At 41.3% G+C, this 24305-nt stretch overlaps 1 protein-coding gene and 1 long non-coding RNA gene across 3 annotated transcripts in view; both read left to right on the forward strand.

Moving 5' to 3' along the window:
* The window catches only part of RASGEF1B (RasGEF domain family member 1B), a 565627-nt gene that overhangs the window by 292239 nt on the left and 249083 nt on the right, over window positions 1–24305 (forward strand). The gene's annotated exons all lie outside the window — the stretch shown is intronic.
* LOC150019868 (uncharacterized) lies at window positions 2177–24083 on the forward strand. The gene is made up of 4 exons (XR_016509089.1): window positions 2177–2460; window positions 2841–2905; window positions 12675–12925; window positions 23299–24083. It is a non-coding gene; the product is annotated as an uncharacterized LOC150019868 (long non-coding RNA).

Raw genomic sequence — 24305 nt, forward strand, 5'->3', positions numbered from 1 at the left:
TCAAAGGAGAACATGTACACTTCAGAGGGCCTGCTATTTAGTCAGTTTAGAGTTCTATATTTAAACTGCAATTTTACAACTGTTCTAATTTTACAATTTTGCAACATTGAATAACCTAGGTAGGGACATTTAAAAGTCCAGGCTAGCTTGTACTAGCCCCTGTGCTCCTGATGAAAAAACACATGGCATATGTTCTGTCCCTTCCCCTCCTGTGCCCATTGCAGACATTTATAATAAATCAGAGCACACTTTTCTTGACACCAGACTTGGTCTCAAAAACCCTCGTGAGATAGCGATCCAGGCATCCCTACTCGTTGATTTGTCATCCAGAGGCTAATATACCCAGTTATTTTGTGAACCATATCCGGTGGACAGGAGTGTCAGTTCTGATCCTCTGAGAAGCAGCCAACACAGGGTAAGACCTACAAGGGCTTCATTGGGGGAGATGCTTGGGAAGATAAAGGAGAGGTGGGGAGGAGAACAATTGTGGGCAAACAGGGTCTTCAGACCACAGTTCAGGTTTGACATATGTGAAAGGACAGAAGTGAGGATTGGATAGGTGGGACCTCTGACTGTAGCACAGTTCTGAGGAAGTCTTAGCCAGGGTGATGGGTTTCCTGAGCAAAGGTGTCTTTTAGAAGAATGCCCCATTGGACAGGAATGGGCTGGTTCTCCTTCCTGCTCCCCTTATTGTGTTCAGTCACTGGCTATGAGGAGCCTGGGGGAAGCATGACCTTGCAGCCGGAAGCCACAAGCCAACTAAATCGTTGATGAAGGTTTGAGTGCACACTTTCATTGCAGCCATGGCAAGTATCCCTGGCAGTGTCTTAGCTGATTCTTATAGAGCAGTTGGGAACTATGACTGTGCTACCAGTGCCGGCGATTCACAAGCCACTGGAAGTTTCTTAGCAGCTAGATTTCTCATGTAATGGACATGTGTTTCTTAACAAATAAACAAAGATTCTGCCACTTCAAGAGTTACTAACAATGAGTAGAAGCTCAGCAAAGCTACTTGGCTGGTAACTATGTTTACTCCTTGCTCAGTACATTAGTCCTGCATACCAGTCTCTGATCCTGTGGGACTGAAGGTGTATTTTTATAAGATTACACATTACCACGCTGTAACAATAACATCAATCACAGTTATTACCTACCATTTCTTGATTGCCCGTTGCCAAGGCACTGCATTTGAAATACATTGATATCGAGATATTTATAAAAACCCTATAAGGTACATGGTACTACCCTTTACAGAGACAGAAAAGAAAAGGATCAGAGAAGTTAATGAGGTTACCAAAGTCTAACAGTAAGTGGCAGAGCTAAGATTTTAAGCCACATGCCCCTTGGCTCCAAATCCCAAGTTTTTAATTAATTTTTGGGGTTACTCACAATGAGTCAGAAGCTGTGGCCTGCTGCATGTAATACTACACCCTTCCTCCCCCAATTTGATTAGATTTACCTTTAGGGTTGGATGCAAACATCATTAGATAAAAACCCTTATCTAAATATATTAATCATACCTCCACACCTTAAGTCTAATTTCAGAAAAAGGAGTTTTTGTACAGAAGTTTTTCTAATGCACATTCAAAATAGAGAAGTTTCTTTGTTTCTCGTTTCTCATAGTTACGTGGTGGCCAAGGATAGTGTTATAAGCTATATGTGAACAGAGGCCATGTCTAGCTTATGCCTAGTTCCTCGCACTGTGCCTGAGACACAAAGGACACTATACAGACATGACATGAAGGACTGCTGGCATATTTGGCTGCTGATAAAATGGGGTATTCATTAAATAGATCATAGGCAGAAAAAGAATAGTGTTAAGTTCACTTAAATTAAGATGGAAAAGTATCTAGAATGTTCTGTGCCCTAAGTCTGATCAGTAGCCTATTATTCTTAGAGGCTGAAGGTGGATCTTTTGGATCTGATTTTCCTAAACTATACAAAAAGGGGCAATTGGCTTAGCCATTGAGAAAATGAAAAGGAACATCTGACCACTGTTTTGTTTTGTTTTGTTTTGTTTAAATGCCTATTACAAGCCCTGGGAAAATGTGTTCATTTCTCCAAACAGCCAGGTGTTTGGAGAACAGCCCTTTGGGGCCAGCTGGCAGAGGGCAGCTGGTCATCAGAGTAGATGGGGAAAAAAAACCATCTAAAAGATGAAGAGTTAGCCCAAGAGAGGGCACAGGAAAGCACCCAGTGTGAGGGAGGCTATGGACAGGCCATAAATTATGTAGATGGAAAGGATTGAAGGAGCACATTTTAGAAGGTGCTAGTGTCTAACAGAAGGTCTCTAATTAGCAAAAGCAGATGTCCAGCTAGGAAGTCAGTTGTCACTTCAAATGTTGGTGGGTCAGAAGACATGCACAGCATTCAAGAGGTGGAGAGACTTTGATGCATGCTCTGATGACTGTGAGCACCTTCAGCAAAGGAACCACCATGCACAGGGGTCTAAAGCACAAGGTGAGTCTCTCTAGGGAAAAGGAAGGGGACCGAAAACTACCAAAATGTGGACAACTTGCATATAATTATTAATGGATTTATGGGGAAGTAATCCAAAATATGTCTTGAATTTTAAACTTCTCATCCAGGAAAATGGTGGACTATATTTATAAGAGAGAAATGCAAAGTAATGCTGTGGTTTCCCTATTCTCCACTGTTCCACTGTCCTCTAACCCCACTTGTATTTCTAAGGCAATAACATACTGTAAATAACAACTAACATTGTTTGGCACTTGTTACATATAGGCACTATTCTACTATTCTATGTTTCTTACATAAATTAGCTTGCTTATCCTCACAATAGCCTTCTGAGCTACACTTTTATTACCCCTATTTTACAGATGAGGAAACTGAGTCACAGAGAGGAAATTTATTAAAGAAAAAAGAACACCTAATATCTAACAGGGTAAGAAAACATACTCCCACCATTGTTAAAACAAATTGCTGGTTACAGTAACCAAGTGCTAGAGATGAAAGGTAGAAAGGGCAAACAGAGGAAATGGGAAAGAAACTAGGCTAGAGAAAAAACCTTTTTTTTGCAGGGGGGGAGGAACAAGGGCAGCTAGTCTTATAAGAATAAAGGTAAATAATAGGCCTAAATTTTATAAAATTAGACCAACATTTACCTATTAAAGGGACTTCAGAGTTAAAGCACAGTCTCTAAATCTTAAAAATAAAACATATCTTGTCTATATCCTCAAGTCAGCCTAGTGATGACAAACCTTGAAAAAGCACTGGGAATAAAAGGAAGCCAAATGGGGGAGGGGCAGTGAGGGACGGGTGGGCACTGCAGACGAGGAAGCACAGGAGGCTGCAGAAGTGCTGTTGACTGTATGGTGATGACCATCTGTCATGGTCAGTAAACCCTCAGGGCTTTGACTCCCAAACCTGAAAACTCTCATGTCTTCTGTGGGGTCCTCGGGGAAAAATTAAGCAGGGTCCCGCTCCTGTGGCATGGCAGTCTGTTGTTACACATATGTTCAAATTAAGACTTTCTTCCAAGAGAAGCTGTTTTTCATTTATGCCTGTGTAAGCTCAATCATCCAACCAACCACTGGAGGTCCAAGGCCATTCTTGGCCGGTGTCTTTACTTGACCATGCACTTGCCTGTCTCCCACCCATTGCTGCCTTTGAAGCAGGTGCCCAAACTCTGACTACTATAGGCTGAGTCAATATACAAGGTCTGTGTCTGTCTCATGATTCTTAACTTGTCACAGCAAGAGACACTGTTGCTAAGAACTGGGCCAGGGAAGTTACAAAGACAATTTCAACCAGGCAAATATATGCAAATAAACTGGTTTGAAGGGTGGTACAGGCCAAATCCAGGTTGTTAGACTCTGAGCTGGAGCAGAGAGAACAAAGGAATTGATGTGATTGTCTGTGGCTCAGAGGTAGGAATGTAGGGACTCCATTGCTTTTAGTAACCTTGTGGAGTCTGAAAGCTGAAAAATAAGACATGAATGAAGTGTACTCCAAGCTTTATCAAGTTGGAGTCCTGAAAATATGAGTTTAAGTTAAAATCTTTCTTCTCTCAGGAACCTAATGGATAAAATAAACTAATGACCAAAATAGATCCAGAGGCATGGAATCATGGAACAGACGGACAGCTAAAAGAGAGGAGAGGGGAGGCAGGGACTGTTTGAAAGAAGATGAAGGGACTAGTCAAAGAAAGTGGTGAGGGGACTGATTATGAAAGTGGGGGTCAGACTGGGTGGAGAGCGGCAAAGCGAGGAAAAGTGCGACAACTGTCATAGCATAAACAATGAAAAAAAATAGCGTGTAAAAGCTCTCCTCTCATTTCACAAGGTACGTGATGTTGCTTATTTGAAGTCTTCCCATAGCAAATATAGAAGGAGTTGGCTTTCCTTCTAATTTCCTCTCTGCTCTTATGTGACTTTTGGAGTGTGCACTTTCTGGCCTCTCTGCCCTCATCTACTGTAGCCAGAAGAAACTGCCTTGCTGCCTATTTTTCTGTCTTTCATGTGAGGAGTCACTTAATCTCTTAAACCGTCATGCTAGGGTATGAGATAGGTGCGAACAGTATAGTTCCTGAGGGGAGGGAAGGACAGGGTACCTCTGCCAGGTGGAAGTCATAGCAGACTGGGCAGGCAGAAGGGTCTGTGTGTGTGTGTGTGTGTGTGTGTGTGTGTACAACTTGATTGTTGGCAACAACTATCTTGTCAATTTGTTAGGTAAATCTTCAGGATTAATTGATTTATGGACCTCTATTTAGGCTTAGTTGTTAGTTTTCTCAATGTACTATTAGACATAGGGCTATCTACATTGTTTAGTCCAACAGTGGTTCTAAATATTGGCTGTACAATATTATTATCTGATGAGTTTTAGAACACCCTGTGGGAGACTCAGATTCAATTGGTCTGGATGTGGCCTATACATCAGGACTTTCAAACACTCTCTAAGTGATTCTAATTTGTAGACAAAGCAAAGCACCAAAGGTAGAGAGATACAAACTAATAAGAAGCCTAAGGATTTCTCAGGCCACTGGGCCAGGTGAAAGGACCTGTTTTAGTGACACCATTAGTTAAAAGGAAGAGGACACTGGAAATCAATATCTAAATACAGGTCTTTCCATTTACAAAGCAGCAACACCATCAGCTACAAGTCAGTAGGGGAGGCCACAGAAAACACTTAATCTCTTCCGAGATTTATTCTTGTCATTAATCCATTTGTGTCAAGGTATGTTACGGTCCCCCTCTCTTAAACACTAAGAGATGCTCAGGAAGCCTGGAGGCCAAGTACAGCTTTATTAGCAATGTGTTCACTAATTCTCCCTGGAGTTCAAGTAACAGAGTAATCTCTGTGAACAAAACCCACTGCTTTCAGTGCATATCAAGATAGACACCAAATCAAGTCGTTCACCCCAGATCTCCAGATGATAGACTGTGAAACCAGAAAATTATGCCACAGGGGGCTTAGAAAAGAGAATGTCAGTCAGGTTTGCATTGTCTTTCTGCATCTTGCACATCCAGGCAATTTTTAAGACATGATTTGATTTTAGTCAAGGAATTCATTTCCTTGTAATTCTATCAAATACTATCAATGATAATGTGCAACCTTCACCGAGCACTGCTATGGACCTGGCATTCTGCTAAGGGCTTTGGATGGATTATCTCATTTCATCTTCACGTTCTCTACAGGGAGTAATGCTGTTTTTCTCATTTAGAGGTGAAGAAATTCAGACTTAATGTGGTCTTATGATGTGGTCATTACCTTGTGCTAATAAATGATAAGGCATGGACTCAAACTAGAACTGGGACTTCAAAACCACTTTTATTACTTAGTTACTGCTCTTGGTTTATATAAACTTCCAGGATAAAATAATTCAATTTTGATTGCTTTTCAGTCCATTAGTTTATCCTTCCCTAGAATCTGAACCCTAGTAGTTTTAATGATGAGTAATTTTTTTATTGTTGATTTATTTAAAAATGAGCCTTTTTCTAAGAGGTTGATTGCTAATACATACATGAACTTCAAACAACAGCTGACTTTATAATCTGGGGTTGAGATGTTTCTTTATTCATTCTGGTTAATCACAAGAAGGAAGCAGCAACAATAAAAACCAGATTAAGAGCTGCCGAATATGCTCCGCGGCTTACTCATACCATCAGCGCTGCTATTTTGTCAGCACTGAAAGTTCAATTTTATACTGTATACTGTTTTTTTTTTTTCTGTTTTAGCTAATGGTGGTTGTAACATTTTGCTCAATCTGCCAGAGATACTTGAAAATCTTCCCAAAGCTATCATTAGCAAGTCATGAAAGAGGGCCAGTCAGGGTTTCTTCGCCTCCAGTTACATGGATGCTTGGATGAAGACATGATGGTACCTGAGTTTTTCCAGCACTGACTATTTTACTCCAAAGTAATAAACAGAGAGGACAGCAAATGCAGTTTTGGCTAATCTGCATTTGAATACCCACGTGCATGTCTTCTACTAACTGTGTTCTGAACATTTAGCACAATGCCAACCTCTAAGAAGTGGTCAGTGCAGTGCATGTTGATGAATGGCTTGGGCTTAGCTGCTGTCTGAGCTTGCCCTGCCCTAGATGGGATTCTCACCTGGGGCTCTGCACTTGCACTCAAAATGTCAGTGGGTGAAACCTGTCCATGTGGATTTAAGGAATCTCTAGCACCTCTAAAATCAGTTGCAACTTTTCAGTCTACAGAGACCAGAAAATCTGGAATAAGTAAATCTCAAGGTTAGTTTATTTCCTTTTAAAGCTTTACTCCTCTGAAGCCAAGACTCAGTTTTTTTACCTCTTGAAACAAAGCATGTAGCAAGCAACATGTCTCTATGCTGTGGGCTCCTCTAACTTTTGGGTTTAAAGACAGAATGAAGTTGAAAAGGTGATGGGAAGAGGTGGTGATCCTCCTCATTCACTGGCGGAGCAGCCTGCACATTACTGTCCTTGAACTCTGGGAAAGATGCACGTGGCCAAACGCTGGGGATACCTTTTGATGCAGAGACCAGGTTTTGTTTCCTTCTGACTATAATATATTCTATAATTTATATCATTAATGATATATATTTATAGTATACTATAATATAAATTTTAGCTTAAATGAATTTTGGAAATAATACAAAGATATGTGTAAAACCCAGTGAGGCTATAATGACTAGAAAGGCATTATGGGATTCACGAGGGTGTTCCACAGGTCTCTTGCCTTCCAGGCCCACGGTAGGAGTGCACTTCCTCACCATCCCCTTGACCTAAGTGTATCCTTGAGACTGCTTTGACCAACCAAGTGTGCACGCAGGAGAAGAGCTTCACCCCTGGGCAGAGGCTTTAATCCATTGTGTGTTTTGCCTTTCCTGCCAGCAGGGTTGGTGGATGCTTCAGCAACCCTGATCCCTGATGGAATCTTCTTATGGACTCACTATTGATATGTAGGTAGAAGAAACAATATTTTGTTATTCGAAACTACTGAATTTGGGGTTTATTTGGATGAGAAATGTAGTCTGATTAATAAGAAAATCATCATGTTTAAGTTCCCATATTGAGAGGTAGTAGAAATATGACAAAGGAAATTGCTCAAGAGAAAAGGACTTGAAAATTGTTTATTTGTCTTAATCTTAGGAACTGCTGACCAGCAAATGTAGGAAAGGATTGAAAAGATATTAAATTGCCCAGGCCAAGCCCTATGAAGCCTCTGTTTTTTGAATTTTTGTAAAATATATATGATATAAAATATTTTAAAATTTTATTTATTTATTTTAGAAAGGGAGAGGAAGGGGGAGAGAGTGAGAGAGACAGAGAGACAAAGACAGAGAGAAACACAAAGAGAGAAACATTGATTTGGTGTTCTAGTTATTTATTCAATGGTTGATTCTTGAATATGCCCTGACCAGGGATCAAACCCTCATCCTTCGTATATCAGGATGATGCTCTCACCAATGGAGCTACCTGGCCAGGGCTACATGACAAAATTTGCCATTTTTACGTATATAATTCAGTGGTACTAACTACATTCACATTGTTTTGCAACCATCACCACCATCCATCTCCAGAACTTTTTCATCGTCCCAAACTGAAACTCTATACCCATTAAACAATAACTCCCCATTGCCTCTTCCCTAATCCCTGGCAACCACCATTTTACGTTCTGTCTCTATGAATTTGACTACCCTAGGTAACTCATGTAAGTGAAATTATATAGTATTTGCACTTTTATATATGGCTTATTTAAAGCCCTCCCCCCCACCTCTTTTATAAAAAGACTGCATTCTAGGGTTTTGCTAAAAACTCCAAACCTGGAGATTTCTAAGGCAGTCTTTGCTCAAAGAAGAGAGAGGGATGACAGGAATCTGCCCTGATCACTGACTCTGGTGACTGCCAGAGGGGGCTGCATGCTTTCCAGGCCAGAGGTCAGCCCCCTTTCCAAACTGGAATGCCAGAGTTCCAAGCCCTGCGCCTTTGGGTCAGAGGTCAGGGGTCATTTCAAACCCTGAGTGACCAAGTTCTGCCTCCTGCTGATACGGGAAAGGCAGATCGCTTTATCCTGCAAATTGAGGTGGAGGGACAATTTTGATTTCTTTCACTTGTAAAGGGTGAGCCCAGTGACAGCAGGTGGATTATAGCTTTAGGAAGTTAGCTGTGATGATGGTGACAGGTCCCAAAGACACAGGAAACAATTCTCTGAACCATCAAAGGAGGAAGCTTCTTTATTGTAGTTTTTACTTGAATAAAATAAAGTTGTCCAATGTTATCTGGGGAAGTTGTTACCCTTTCTGGTAATTGCTTTTCTTTTTTTCCCCAGAATTACACTTGTTAGACATGAGTGGGTAGTCTAAGGTAGATAGCAGAGGAGTGAAGGATGGTAGTGGGAGTGGGGTCAGAGAACTACAAGTTAGAGGGTGCAAAATCATTCACATTGATGTGGACCTCTGAGCTCCCATTCAGGGAAGTGGGCCAGTTTTGGAGGTCATGGGTGAACTTACAAGACCCCCTCCTAAATCTAGGTTCTGCATCCTCCATTAGAGGGCCACGTGGACAGGTGGTGGAATCCCTGTCTCTTGGTAATATTGAATTTTTACTTGGAAATTAGCAGAATCAGAAGTTTATTTTTTTAAACAGGTATTAGGAAATTTCAACTGCCATAGAGATAATAAAACTGTGCTCTGGTTTATGCATTTGTTCAGTAGATATCTCTATGCGTCAGGCGCTTAACTGGGTGCTGAGGATATAACAGAAGCAGAAACAGACATGGTTCCTTCCTTCGTGGAGCTCCCAGTCCAGGGAGCAGACAGATGTTAATCAATTAATAAGTGTTTATTGAGTATGCATTATGTTCCAGACACTAAGGATGCTCCAGGAAGCTGATCATACAAATTCATGTAAACAAAATGTCGAATTGTAGCTCTAATGAGAATTTGAAAAAAAAAAAGAAGTGTTCTGTACCAGATGAGTCTATAATCCAAGTTTAAGATAAGCAGGAAAAGCTTGCCTGGAGATCTGAGGGACAGAAGAGCTTCACCAAGTGAATGGGGACAAAAGTGCATTCCAGACAAAGGGAATAAAAAAACATGCAGGGGCTTTGTGGGAGGGAATATGGTGGGAATGAGGGTGAATGGAGGCTGTTGGTGGTTGGATGGGGGAAAAAGGGATTGATGGAAAAGTTAAGGTTGGAGGGGTAGGTGGGAGCCCGTCAGGAAAGGCATGCTCATAGAAGTGAGGGGAGCCTGGCTTGTCATCTTCATTGTTGGAATAGCTAAGAGCATGGATTCTGGAGCCAGACTGCCAGGCTGGATCCCTGCTCTCCCACTTACAATCTTTGTGACCATAAGCAAGTTATTTAACCTCTCTGTGCCTCACTTTCCTCATCTGTAAAGTGTTGAATATAACAATGCCTACCTCATAAATTTGTAGGACAATGAAATGAGCTTATACATATAAAGTGTTAAGAAAAATGTCAGACACAAATTATAAATGCCACTTAGGTAAGACCTATTATTATTATTATCCTTTATGGTAGAGAGCATCATTATTCACCAGATATTCCCCAGCCACTTTATGAATAGAAATCCACACTGAATTATATCCAGAACATGTAAATGTTTGCATCATGAACAGAAAAAACCTAAAACAAACTGTAGGTCTCTTCAGGTCTGTTTGCAGTATAAAAAATGTACTTCTCAGGTAAATCATCTTGGAGAAATGCTCCTTCGAAAGTGAAGGAATTAAATTGCCATCTACTTCGCCCAATGTGTATCTGAGATTTTTGATACTGATTCAGGCAGAAGTTACTTCATATCCTTTTTATCATTTTATCATTGATGTAATTGAGCAATCTTAGAATTTTAGAGCCAGAAGCCACCTTAGAGATCAGCTAGTCATTTGTTCTGATTTAATTGGCTGTTGGTTTCTGCATGAAGTGATCACATTAGAAAAAAGAGCTGTCAGCTTAAGTCTTTAACAGACAAGTAATTAATTTAACTGAGTGTTTCTGTGAAAATCATCAGTCATGTGCAGTTTCTCAGAATTTTTCCTGAAAAATAAAAATAATAAGCAGCCTTACTTTGTATCTATAGGTGTGGTTACATTGTGAGTCATCAGCCCTTCCATGTACATGGCACTATATTATTAAACAAACAAAGTTTTATGGAAAACTCACTATGTATAGGGCCTTGTGATGGGTACTTTTATATGACCCCTTGTTTAATCCTCACCATAATTCTATGGAGTCTTGGGCAGGTCTTGGGTCCACTGGCCCTTGGATCCTATCTCAGCCTCCCTCTGCTCTGCCCTGTAGTGAAGGGGACTGACTCCTGCAGCTGCCTTTCCCAGCCTGTCCTGCCCACTAGTTCCTGGTTGGGTTTGGGCATTGGGAGGCACTGCCTGCAGCTCATGCGGGACTGTCAGAACAGGGTTCAACTGTTTCCTCTTGGTAACTTCACCCCCAGGCTCCCATGCCTTGTTTCCTCTCTCCATCTTTTCAGCCAATGAATGGTAGAACTTTCTGCTCTTGTTCATCTCTGAAAGTACCCCATTTCTTGCTATTTGGTTTACGGTCCCATCACCTGTATAACCACTTCCCTGCGTTAAGTTCCCTCTATTTAAAATGTGTGATGTAGTCTCTGTGTTCTTATTTAAGCCCTAACCCAGAGAGTACAGTATAATTACATCTGTTCTTTTTAATATATGAGTAAAGTGAGGACCATATAGGATATATAGCACAATATTAAGCTGTCAGCTTAAAATCAATATCATAAATCTACTAATTAAATCAAAGTCCTTGCACTCCTGTGCTCACATAGACTTTTTGTGCTATTACACTATGGTGCCTTCATAACTCTCTAGAAAAGGGAAACCCAATTATAGGGGTGATTCCTTTTGGTTCATCAGTGTCATGATGGGTTTTACCACCATTTTGTTTTAGTTCAGTTACATTAATAACTTACTGCAGTATGAGTTTGAGGATCAACATCTTGCATCTCTCCAGACAGAATTATTAGGCTCTCAGGCAGCATATTTGAAAGGTGCCCTTTTGCATGTCCACCAAAGCATGGTTCTTTGGGAAATCCTCCACAGACCCATGAAACCACCAAGTTCTGACTACTTTTCCAGGATGAATTCCCTTTGTTTCAGTTCAAATAGAAAATTGAGATCTTTATTCTTCACCTTGAATTTACTCAGAATCAGGATAAGGATACAGTATTCCCTCACTTATCACGGGTATTACATTCTAGATCCCCCCGTGAAGTAGGAACCTTACATTTATTCTACACTCTTAAACCTACATAACTTTAACAACATATGTATACAGTACTGCAAAATCCCACGATATAGCAAAAAATCTGTGATAAATAATTAAATATAATATTTTTTAAAATCTCGTGATACAGTGAGGCTGTGATAAGTGAACTGCAATATAGAGAGGGACTACTATACTCTTAAATTATTAACTTCCACACAAAATCAAAGAGTTTGGACTTCACCATAATTTTAGGCTTAATTTTCAGATTCTTTTCATAGGAATAAATCATAGGTTAAAATGTTTGTGGTTTGAAAACACTGAAGGAATCTTAGGGTAGCCTCAATTTACTTGTAGAGACTCTTCTTATGAAGAAGTTGGCATTCAAAAAAGGACAAATAAAATGCTAAGCCAGCAGTAGAAAAACAGCCTATGAGTTCTCTCCTATTAAATAGTAAGAATGGATAGATGAGACCAAGCAGTGGAGAATGTTAAGCCTTGGTGTATGTATTGTGTGTGTGTGTGCTTGCATGTGTATGTGTAGGGGAAGAGGTGCAATGCCAAGCTATCAAAGTAATGAGCAATTTGACGTTGTGTTAAAAAAATATGTAAAATTGTGTTGGTTGAACTTAGAGGTGAGAAAGAGAGTTTGGAGGGAGGGTACTATTATAATGTTATGATAGATTGTATATGTAGCATGTAATATATATTACAATGGTCATGATAATTAAGAAGAAAGGTAACAAAAACTTTAACTAAGTGACTGACTGCTACAGGTGGATGCAGGAGATGATGTGGAGGTAGAAATCATGAGATTTGAACATGACTGGGGTAGGAGGTGAGGGGGGAGAGGAAACTTGAGAATGGTTCCATTTGAGCCTTCGTGACTTTATCTTTTCTTTTTTTCATGTAATATCCAACCCAAATAACTTTTTGTCTTGCTTTGGAACGTCCATATTATTACAGGAAACTGATTGATAGTCCTTCTTCTTTGATGAGGACAGAGAAGTGTGCAAAGTGGCTTAGCACACCGCACTTCCATTGAAGTAGAAAAAGAGCAACTAAGAGATTCCAAAGTCATCAATTCTGCTGACCAGAGATTGAGATCATGAGATATAAAGAAAATGGGGCACCTTCTGCTTACTGATCACACAGTGAGTGACTACAAGTCCACTGGGCTTCACAGTATGATTAGATCTCTAGAACATCCTTATAAGGTAAGAATCTTGCACAGGGTCAGGCAAGGGATAAGGTAATTACCTGCCCCAGCTTCACCTGGGGTCAGAAATAAGCCAAGAAGGGAGGTTCTCAAACCTAGCATAGCCTTGCACAAAACTCAGGCTGGTCTCCATACTGCCTTGAGGGCAGAGAACACCTTTTATCACCTTTGTGTTCTTATGTTTGCTAGTCCTGTTACCAGAAGAACCTGTTCCTCCCCACCATTTAAATCCTTCCCATCCAATCATAAGAGAGACACTTAGGTTGCTTTCATATATTGGCTATTGTAAATAATGCACTTGAAAAAAATGTATATCCTGCTGCTTTGGGGTGAAATGCTCTAAAAATATCAAATAAATTTATCTGGTTTAATGTGTCAATTAAAAAATAAAGTAAAATAAATGCTCCACATCCTTCAGAGCCTGAGTGCCTCCTACTTCCCCACGCCCTCCTAAATAACTTGTTTTCTTTTCAACTTAATGACAGTCTGCATATTTCACATTATTTTGTACTTCATGATATATTGCATTTTATTACCCTTTAATTTCTATAATTGTATTTGTCTTGTCCTTCCAAGCAGATTGCAAAATCCTTGTGGGAAGAACTATTTCTAATTCTTTATCATCCTCCACAACACCTAGTACAGAGTGAATACTTGATGAATATTTAGTATGAAAAATTTACCCTAGTCTTCTTCTAGCCACTGCATCTCCTTAGTTACCTTATTGCTTTCTTCTTCGGCTGTTGGGCTGCCACCATACATATGAACGTGCAGTACAGATTCTGAACACTAAAATATTTCTTCCTTCCCTGACTTGTGTGACTCAGTAGATTGAGTGCTGGACTGCGAACTAAAAGGTCACTGGTTCAGTTCCCAGTCAGGGCACATGCCTGGGCTGTGGGCCAGGTCCACAGTTGGGGGCGCAGGAGGCAGCCGTGTTTCTCTTGCACCTTGATGTTTCTCTCCCTTTCTTTCTCCCTCCCTAAAAAATAAAAGAAAAATATCTTAAAACACTTCTTCCAGCCAAAGAGTACTGTGACCTAGAGCATTCCAGACACGGTTGTACAGTGGGAGGAAGGGAGAAAGAAAAACGTGTTTAAAAACACTGCTTGTTCTTTGACCTGGGAGAACTTGTTTGCTGGAAGTTACTGAAAAACAAAGCTGCTCAGACAGTTATCGGTCCATCTTCAGACTCTGGTATGTCTCGAACAGGAGTACAGTTGGAAATGACGTAAACCAAGAAATTCCTGGTGGGACATTTGAGTACAAAGGGTTTTAAGAACATTAGCTTCTATATTAGTACAAGAGACCAAGCAGGTCATGTTTCAGTGACTACTATTTATCCATCTAGGAATATTATGGCAACTTATATCTATGTGTTGAATTTTTTACTGTAAGTGTAGATAAGTGTATATAAATTCATTCTAAATTCCACTAAAAATGGGAAAACTGAGATCCAGGGAGTTTAAGTAACTGAACATCAATAAGTGACCTCCTCTAGGAAGCCTTCCTTGCATCATTATATCTCCCATAGCAACCTGTGCATATCTTTTATATGGTAAATATAATAATAGGTTTTATATGTCTTTTCCCTGAGAATTTCATTCAGTTTCTAAGTCCAGTTCTTTTTTCCCTGGTACATTTACATGGCCATTTTAATGTATGTCATAGACCTTGGAGTTTTTAAACAGAATGCCCTTCAGTTACTGAGAATAATTACTAGCTTTATTACATAGTCAAGATTACTTGGTGTGTCCTCCTCTATGGAAGAGAGTATTTAGGACATTTATTTTTTTCTTATGAACACCCACCCCCCTGCATTTCAGTGTCTGGTGAGGCTCTGTTTCTGGAAGTTAACATCAAAGAAGATAGCTAATAGTTATAATTGCTCCCTGGCAGAAAGGTTGCCACGGACACTAGAGAACATTCACGGTTAATTTTTTAGAACCATGGCTAATGGGACAAATCACTAAGCCATGGAGCCTCCTCCAATTGAAAGAGAATAAAGAGATGCAGAGGGAGAAGCAGGTCATGGGCTGTGCCCTGGGGTTCAGGGCAAGGAGAAAGCAGGGAGATATGACTTGATGTGACTTACTGGGTCAGCTGTGGGTGGCATTGGACTCAGCTGTCACAGTTGAGCTGATGTCAGCAGCACATGATTGACATCAGTGCTAAGACTGCACCAGCCACCCAGAAGCATGTGGTGGAGACAACCAGCGTTTGAATCCTGTAGGAGAAACTCTTCTGTTGGGAGTCACCAGATAGCAGTAGTGAGCCCTCTCTGGCTGTCCAACGTCTTGGTAGGTTCAGCTGACTTGGAGAGCTTATCTAGGAGGTGCTATGATTAAGCTTAGATCCCCCAGACCATTAGAGGCCAGGCTGGGGCTAACACCTGGATGGTCACACTCCAGCCTAGTGTTCTCTGCATAGACAACACAGGAAGGGAGACATTAGCAGATTTTTAAGAAGTTTTGAAATCAGGTTAGGTACAAGTTGACTCTTGGACAGCTTCCTTGTTTAAAACACAAAAGATCTTTCAGGTGTTCAGTGACCTCAGTGACTCTACACAGCAGCTTCTCGTTATTTCTTGTAGCTTAAACTGGAGAAACATTGCCATTGTGTGGTCATCATGCACATGCTGATCTTTATTGATGTGTAAGAAGTAACAACAGTGATGCATGCAAGAAAGAGATTTCAGTGGGTCCCTTCCTGGGCAGGCCACACTGTACCTTTCAAACAGGATGTAGTGGTTATAATTAAAACTATAACAATCTTTAAAATAATGTTTAAAAGATAATAAACAGCTTGAATTTGCTAAACACTTCAAGCATTGAAAACATTTTGACTAATTCTATCTCATATTATCTTCTCATCTACTTCCACATAGCTTAGCAGGCAGTAGTAGTAGATGCCCAATTTGTAGAAGAACCTGAAACCAGAGAGATTTGGCAATTTACCCAAGATCACACAGTCAGAACCAGGGCGAGAATTTTGGTTCTTTATCTACTGGTTTTTTTTTTTTTTTTTGAAGTAAAGTTCACAATAGCTTATCTGAAATTCTGAAATCCAAACAAAACAACCTATTTTCTTTCCTAATTCATTTGGTGGCAAAACATTACCCGCCCTCAAGTACTGTGGCAACAAAATCTGTCTTGAGGTGATGTGAGCTCTTTCTTGTTCTCTTTAGGGAGAATATTCATATATTTTATTGCAGAAATTTTAATGTGTTCAATTACAGGATGCTGCCTGAAACTAGTATATTCTTTTTGTTATATGAGTCCTATTGTCTTTATAAAGGCTAAGAAAAATTCTCATTTCAAAAGCTCATCTGAACAGAAGCATTTTAGATAATTGTAACCCTGAAGTAGATTGCTTCTGCCATCTAACAGAGTCAAAAAATGAAGTATTTATGTTAATCAGATATTCTGATTGTCACTAGAGGTGCCATATATATATATATTGCTAATACTGAGTAAAGTAGACTATAATAAAAAACCCTTAATATCAACTCAGCAGTTGTGAGGGTTAAATAAGGTAATTCAGGTAAGTCACTTGGCAGAGTGACTGGTTCATAGGACACTTTGCATACCTAGAGCATTGGTTATTACTTTTCTTAGTTAACTTTGTATCCCTACGTTACAGAGGAAGCAGTGACAGGTAGAAAGGTTAAGTAACTTGCCCAAGGTCACATGGCTAATAAGTGGTATTGCCAGGACCGGACACCCAGTCTGTCTCTTCTACCCAAAGCATATGCATAACCAGTAGGGTAGAGATGAAGAAAGCAACAGGACCACAGAACTAGCAGAACAAGAAGAGGACAAAAAAAGTACTGCCTGTTTCTATATTCTCTTGACACCACCTGCAGATATCGATTCTCTCAAGTACCAAGCAAGGAATGGGGTATCAGAGTCAAGATGACTGCACATGTTTTGCCACCCCTCCCATTCAGAGCTGAAGTGTATTCCCCTCTCCTTGAAAGGGCCTGGCCTTAATGACTTTCTTGACCAGTAGAATGTGGCAGAAACCCTGGCTGGTTTGGCTCAGTGGATTGAGCGTCGGCCTGCGAGCTAAGTGTCGCTGGTTCGATCTTCCAGTCAGGGCAAATCAGAGAAGGAAAACTCTGACTCCAAAAAACCTCCGCTGCCTTGCGGCATACCTCTTCAGGGGAAAGGCTAAGGGAGTAAACCCCGACAGAAAATCCGGAGCCGGAGTCCCTAAGGCGGTTTGACATTGTAGTCACCGGCAACTCCTGCGGCGCACCTGAAGCCAAGCTGTATTGACTCCGTCTTTCCCTTGGACCCTTCAGCTGCGAAGAGAGGGGGGGTCTGCTGCATGGGCAACAGCAGACCCTCCATATCACCCTGCCCAGGCTCTGTAGCTTCAGCTTCACTGGAGAGGACACTCCAGCGTCATCGCAAGATGTCGATTCAACACGGGAGGAGACAGGTACCGTGTCACTCCCGAGTCGGACTGCATAGCCATTCTCGGCGGTGCAGATAGACTCTTAAGAAGCTACACCATCGTCTCTCGAGACGGACGGCTGCCGACGAGAGATGATTCTTGGATCGTCCAGGGGTCTTTAGAAATCTTTCCAGATCATCATCATGAAAATTAATTACGAAGTCATTGGACTGTAGAATGTGGAAGTGCTGTTTAATAGCCTGCTGGTTAAGCCAGGTTTTCTTGGAGAGGGAGAGATGGGCGTGGGGAGAGAGAGGGAGAGAGAGAGAGAAGGGGAGAATGACTTTGGGACTGGCAAAACGCTATTCCAGCAAATTATGGTACTTATAGTAACTTCCTTGGGTGAATTAGTTGAGACTTTTCTGGAAATTAGAGCAAAGAAAAGACACCTCCTTTTCAGGACTTTCTTCAAGTTTTGTGGATGAGGCCAATGAAGCCTATGGTTTAGGGGGCAGGAAGTAATCATCATTTGTGCATAATGATAATTCACTCCCATCCTCCTCCCAGCTCCCCTCACTGTGGCTTTTCCTTCTGATGTCCTTACTTTAAGTCTAGGACTTTTAATTTTCAAACCACACTTTGGAGGTGAGTGCCTGCCGGGCGGTGGGGAAAGTGAGTAGCCTGGGAGAGAAGAACAGAAGCCTGAAGTGCCGACCTGGGAGCTGAGGGGAGAGCCTCAAATATTGGTCCTAATCCTGCAGCTCCCTTCCTGTCACAACTCACACCCCAGATAGTGAGAGGGAGCTCCAGCACCTCATGTTGTGATTTGTCAGGACAGGCTGGCAAAGAAAGTGAGCCCCTGGGTGGCTAAGCCCGAGATTAAAAGGACCTCGGACCATTGTGTGGCAGTTGCTTCAACTCACCCATGTGCTGTGTGGCATCAGCACATGTCTGGCCTTATTTGCTGTTTGGGGCACGGCACTTGAAAGGTGCCCCCTCCCCCAGCCTCCTTGACATTTGTCCAGAGATTAATTGGGCTAATCCCTTTCTTGGAAGAATGGGCCGGAGAGTATGTGTTCCAGGAGGGTGAGGAGGCAGGCCGGCTGGCGCTGAAGAGGCGAGCATTAATGAAGGCGCTGGGGCTTGCTGGGGCCCTTGAAGGAAGAAAAGAGCAAATTTCTCTGCTGTTCCTGGACAAGGCTGACAGGTGTGCAGGGAGACTGTAGCTCTTCTGTTCTGCTTGGCTTTGCCAGAAGGTCTGTGCACACCAGCAGTAACCACTTTTGACAGTTCCAGCTGTCACTCAGGGAGGGTGCGTTCCCAGCACACCTTGGCTTGCCATTCTTGTCCGCCTCTTCTACTGAGGGCAGGAGATGAGAGCCCCGAGGAAGGCTGCCCTGACAGTGGGAAACACTCATGGCTTGGGTATTTGCCTGGGATCTTAACAAGAGAACTTTTAAATTTCATTTTGAACCAGGCATTCAAAATAAACATTATTTATTATTTGAAATTTGGGGTTGCAGGAAGGCACGGCAGGGGACCATGGACAGTGTTTTGTTTTGTTTTTGTTTTTAATGAGTTTAGAGAGAGAAAGAGGAAGAGAGAGAGAGAGGTGGGGGGGTGTGTCATTTTGTTGTTCCACTTAGTTATGTATTCATTGGTTGCTTCTTGAATGTGCCCTGCAGAGGTCAAACCCACAACCTTGGCATATTGGGCCAACACTCTAAACAACTGAGGTGCCTGGCCAGGCCTATGGACAGTGTTTTCTCCTACTATATGCAGCTGCCCCTATTGGGGAGGGCACAAAGCTCTTCACCTTATTGTCTAATAAGAATAGCTAGCATTTATTGGGAGCTTATTATGTGCAGAGGGACTGTTTTAAACATTTTACATTTATTAATTAGGTCATTGTTCTTAACAATCCATATGAAGTAGGTGCTAATATTGTCTCCATCTGACTGCATTAGCAGCCTGCCCAGCCTCATTTGTAAATGTGACACCAAGACTCAAACACCTACAGTTTCATTCTTGGCCCCATTCTCTTACCCAGTGCACCAGGCTGCATTGCTGGCAGAGAAAAGGGAATAAGCATTTTACCTGGGCCCATTCCAGGTTAGAACACAACTTCAGTGAGACTGAACAGTTAATTGAGGATAATGCATCCCAGGAGAACTGTGGATAAAGAGCCATGGAAATACTTTGAGGTCCCTGGGAACCTATGAAAGCTATGTGCCTAATTGTACTATCGGTGGAAAATTCCCTCTAGCTAACAGGATTCTACTTGAGCACTGTGTTTCTTTGTAAATTGCTGCAGACACTGGCATAAGGAATATGAAAGGACTGATGGTTAATCAAATGAACTTATGGAAGAGAATTCTTAATGTGGAATTTATATTGATGCCCATTATAAAAACTGCTAATAATGAGGAATTTAAAAAATGTCATTGCAAGGTAAAAGAAAATTTGCAAAGGTAGGACTATCTGTTCATCTTTTATCAGAGATAAGATAGATAACTAGGTCACAGAATTTGCTTTAGGGGAACTGAAATGACAGGTAATAATGTCAGAATAATGGTTGGAGAATTTTTGGCATGTCTTTGTGATTTTTGAGCAGAACGAGTAATCTTGGACTTAGGAGCACCTGATTTAAATTGGTTTCTCCCTTTTGTGTTCCCTCTTTCCATCCAGCAGAAAGCACACACAGCCTCTCTTTTTCTAGCCACGTCTTTTTCTGTTGTAGGGATCAAGTTTATGACCAATGCAGATTCTCAAGTGGGAAAAGGAAGAGAAGGGCAAGGAGATGTAGAGTCAACTTACCTAGTACTTGATCTTCAAAACCAAGCTAAGAAGGTACACTGTCTTCACTCTGTGACGAGGAAACTAAAGATAGAAGCAGTTGCTAACCTAAGACCACACAATAAGTACATGGCCAAGCTGGCTTTGTACACAGGCTGTGATTCCCAGAGCGGGGCTTTTCACATTGTGCCCACTCCTACTCATCATCATGTCTCCAGCAGCAGCTGGTAAAGATGGTGAAGATAAGGAAGGGGAAACTTCACCCCTCCACTTTGGTGCCAGCCCCCTTCCCTTCTCTGTTTTGCTGCCAGGCTATTTCGCCACACCCAGAGTCAGTCTCCCTGCTCTAGAAGGGGCAGAGCGAGGAAGTAGATGAGAGTAGGCATCCTTGCTTCCTGATTCCCGGTTTTGCACCTTTCTCTTAGTTCAACCACAGGTCCCCTCTCCTCCTTCCCCTGCTCTCAACCCATACTGATCCTCACTGCTCACGTGGACCTGAGAACAGCTACAGCTCTGTGGACTCCTTAAGACAGAAAATGACTTTGGTCATCTTCATCAAACTTCTAGGCCTGAGAATTCTGAGGAGTAAATCTTCCTGTGTGCTCAGGAAGGTGTTTTTCAACAGTCATCACCAGTCTAGGGTTATGATACCCAGAAAAATATGACACAAGAATTTGGCAGAAGAGAGCCTGTTCCAGACCAAATTTCTGTAAACTATTGAAAAAGGCTCTTTTTTAGAAGTTCGAGAACCACTAGCAAAATCTCTTGCTCCTTTATATATAGAGTCTTCAGTTTCTGAGAAAATACTTAGTGGGTTTCCAATTGTATTACTTCCTGTATGAAGATCAATGTATTAATTATACAAGGTAATGTCATCTATATCCATCTGACTTTATTTGAACATGGTGTAATTTAGTAGGTGACAGGATCAAACAATTTTTCCTTCTTGGTACTGCTATGGTGCCTTGGGCACATGTACCTCATAGCACATATGTACCATTGTCATTCATTCCCTTGCCTTCATGTCACATCAGATGTGAACACCTTGGTTGCACAGACCATGGTTAACTTAATGAATCTTAGTGTAACAACTTTCCATTCTTATCCTGTTCAATACATTTTTCACATAGTGGTCAAAGAGAACTTTTAAAAACATAAATTAAATTGTGTCATTTTCTTGCTTAAAAACCTTTCAAAGTCTTCCCATTGCCTTAAAATACAATGCACATGCTTGACTGGGACTCACCCCACCCCCTGCAGGGTCTGGCTCCTGCCTCCTCTCCAGCCTTGCTCCAGGTCTGCTGGCCTTTGCTCAGTGCTCTGCTTCCCCGGGGGCCTGAAAGCTTGTTCTTCTTTGTCTCTGTGGGGAATGCTCTCCCGCAGGTTTTTGCAGAGCTGGTTTCTTCTCATGCCTCAAATCTTAAATGCTTAAATGTCACCCTAAATGTCAGAGAGACCTTTTCCTGAACACTCCATCTGTAGTGAGTCTTCCTTGTTTCTTTCTATCACTGCACTGTTTAATTTCTTTAATGTGTATATCACAATCAGCAGGTCCTTTGTTTATCAGCTCGTTTGGGTTCTCATGTTCCTCTCATGAGAATGCAGGCATCTTGAAGACAGGGTCCTCATCTATTCACAGAAATATCTTTAGCAGAAAGAGCAGTGCTTGGCATGGAGCAGTGCTTCACATTTATGTGTTTAAAAATTGTATGCACAAATGAACAAATGAACAATCACAGAGATTCTTTTACAATCACTACCAAATGGGAATTATGTGTAAAGATTCTACCAATGGTTTGTATCTTTTGTATTTACCCAAGTGGGTGGTGTGGCCCCTCACACTTTCAAACACACCAATTGCAAGGAACCAAGAGAAAGGCAGCTTTTACTATAAGAGTGCTGCCTGCGAGTAGAGATGATGTCCATGGGTCCCAATGCTGTTCTGCATGCCTGCTGCTCATGCCAGCTCCCCACCTCCTCCTGTTGAATCCTGTATTTTTCCAAGCCTGAGGTGGCCAAACTGCCTGTGGACACCCTACGAGCAAGAACAATTGGGAGGTTCTTACTCCTGAATTTGGGAGATTCTTATTCAAATCATATCTCTTTCAATAAAGTACCTTCTTTTACAAGAAGCTTTCAATAAATGGGAGTGGCTACTTGGAATCTAACCCCTCTTAAGGCTACTCATTTCATGACAGCTTCACTTCTTCTGGGGACGGAACATCCTCAAGAACAGGTGATTTCTGTTGTCTTATCCAACGCCTCCTGTCTCTTTTTCAGGTCTTGTTTTAGCATCCTGAGAAGCAAAGGAGTGAGTCTTATCAACTCTACAAGTATTTAGGGTGACTTATTTATGGCTCAGCTCAACAACCCTCAAATTTATCTTAAAACAAGGGAAAGGTGACCAGATCCCAAAAGACTACCTCTGTTCTTCCTCAATTTATGCAATAAGGCCCCAGAGTCATACTGTGGAAAACAACTTCTTCAAATATTCATGTTACATCAGCAATTTGAAATGTATTTTCTTAGATAAGGATGTTTTGCTTTAAATTTTCTGTTTGTTTACATTTACAATGCTTACTAGAATTTTGGTTAAGAGTGGCATTTCGGTTAACTTCCTGTAGCACTCTTAATGATAACAAATGTGGACTTAAAGTAGAAAATGACAGGGGTGTTCTAATAATATTTAGGAAACAATTATTTCATCCCTGCATTATCAGCTCTTTAGAGATTGAAAAATAATTTCCTGAATTGTGGCCTAAGGTGATAATCCCATAAATACAGTCTCCTCTCAGTGAAAGGGTTGGAGTCCTTGTTTTGTTTCTTGCCTTTGAATCATTTATGAATTTAAAGCCACCCTACTGAGCACTGACTCATCTCTGCCAGGTGCATTGGGCCTCAGTGGGTCAGAAGTGAAATGTGGGTCCCAAGCAGGGGAAGAGATGAAAACCACATTCACAGTTTGTTTGCTCACAGATGTTCACATAATAGAAGCCAAAATTTAAGAAGTAGCTTATTTCTTTTTGTATCTGACAAGAGACAAAGAGAACAGTTGTGTGTGGGGTTGGGAAGGCAAGGTGCTATGAAAGTCTGAGAAGAATTGGGAATACCCATGTTCTTCAGCCCTGGAAAGAGAATAAATTAATTGACATGAGTATTGATTTTCATTCCCAGGAACACAGACCATCATTGAGGCAATTGGATCTCAATGAATCATCTGCAAGTGGCTTATACAAGAGGAAAGAACTAGAGCTTGATCCTGGATGAGGCCTGGGAGACCTGGCCATTGATTTCTCCCCTCTCCCAGACCGTGAAGAGTTGTGCAGGACTTATTATGCAGTGTCAGGGTCGTGACAACTCCTTGTGCTTTGTGAGCTGCTAGGATGTTGGCCACAGATTTCCTCTCTGCCTATGTCAGCACAGTCAATTTTGGTCTGCATTTACAGCAGTGACTTGTCACCTTGTGATACTGAATTCTCTGTGTCCTCTTGCAGAAAGAAAAAAAGGTGGGACAGTGTGAGAGAAAACGACATTTGCTATGACTTTATAAGCTTGGCCTCCCTAAGCTGCTTGCTTTCCTTCTCTCTGTGGCACTCCTTTCCTCATGGTCAATGACCAAATAAATAATTGCTTGTCTCTAAATTATGACCGGTGTGGTCTAAACAGCTAGATTTCTTTTAGGTTTGGTTAAATGACTCAATGATACTTTTCCAATTTATTATGATTCTTCTACAACTTACATTTAATACATCATATTTTAAATTCATGTTACCCTGAGTTCTCTGATTGAGAAGTATCTCTACTCTGCCTGGCCCTGGCGTTCAGTCTTTGTCTCTATTGAAACAGCAATGCAGGTGGGATCATGCTACATTTTCTAGACCAATAGACATTATTCTATTGATAGCTCCAAATATCTCATTTTTACCAGTATGAAACTTAAAATAAACAAATATATGTAATTTACTTCATGTCCCTTATTTTCTCTAAAACATTTGCTTTATGAATAGAAATAATGGAAACACTCATTAGTCAGGGCAGGTTAACTGCTGTATGGAACAGCATCCACACTGCAGTGGCTTCACACAGTAAAATTGATTTTTCATTCAGATGCAAGAGGTGAAAAGATGTTCTATTCAGCCGTTCAGAGACTCAGTTTCCTTTTATCATGTGGCTCCGTGTTT

The sequence above is a fragment of the Furipterus horrens genome, unplaced genomic scaffold, assembly GCF_987537825.1.
Source record: "Furipterus horrens unplaced genomic scaffold, mFurHor1.1.pri manual_scaffold_2, whole genome shotgun sequence".
Classification (NCBI taxonomy): Eukaryota; Metazoa; Chordata; class Mammalia; order Chiroptera; family Furipteridae; genus Furipterus; species Furipterus horrens.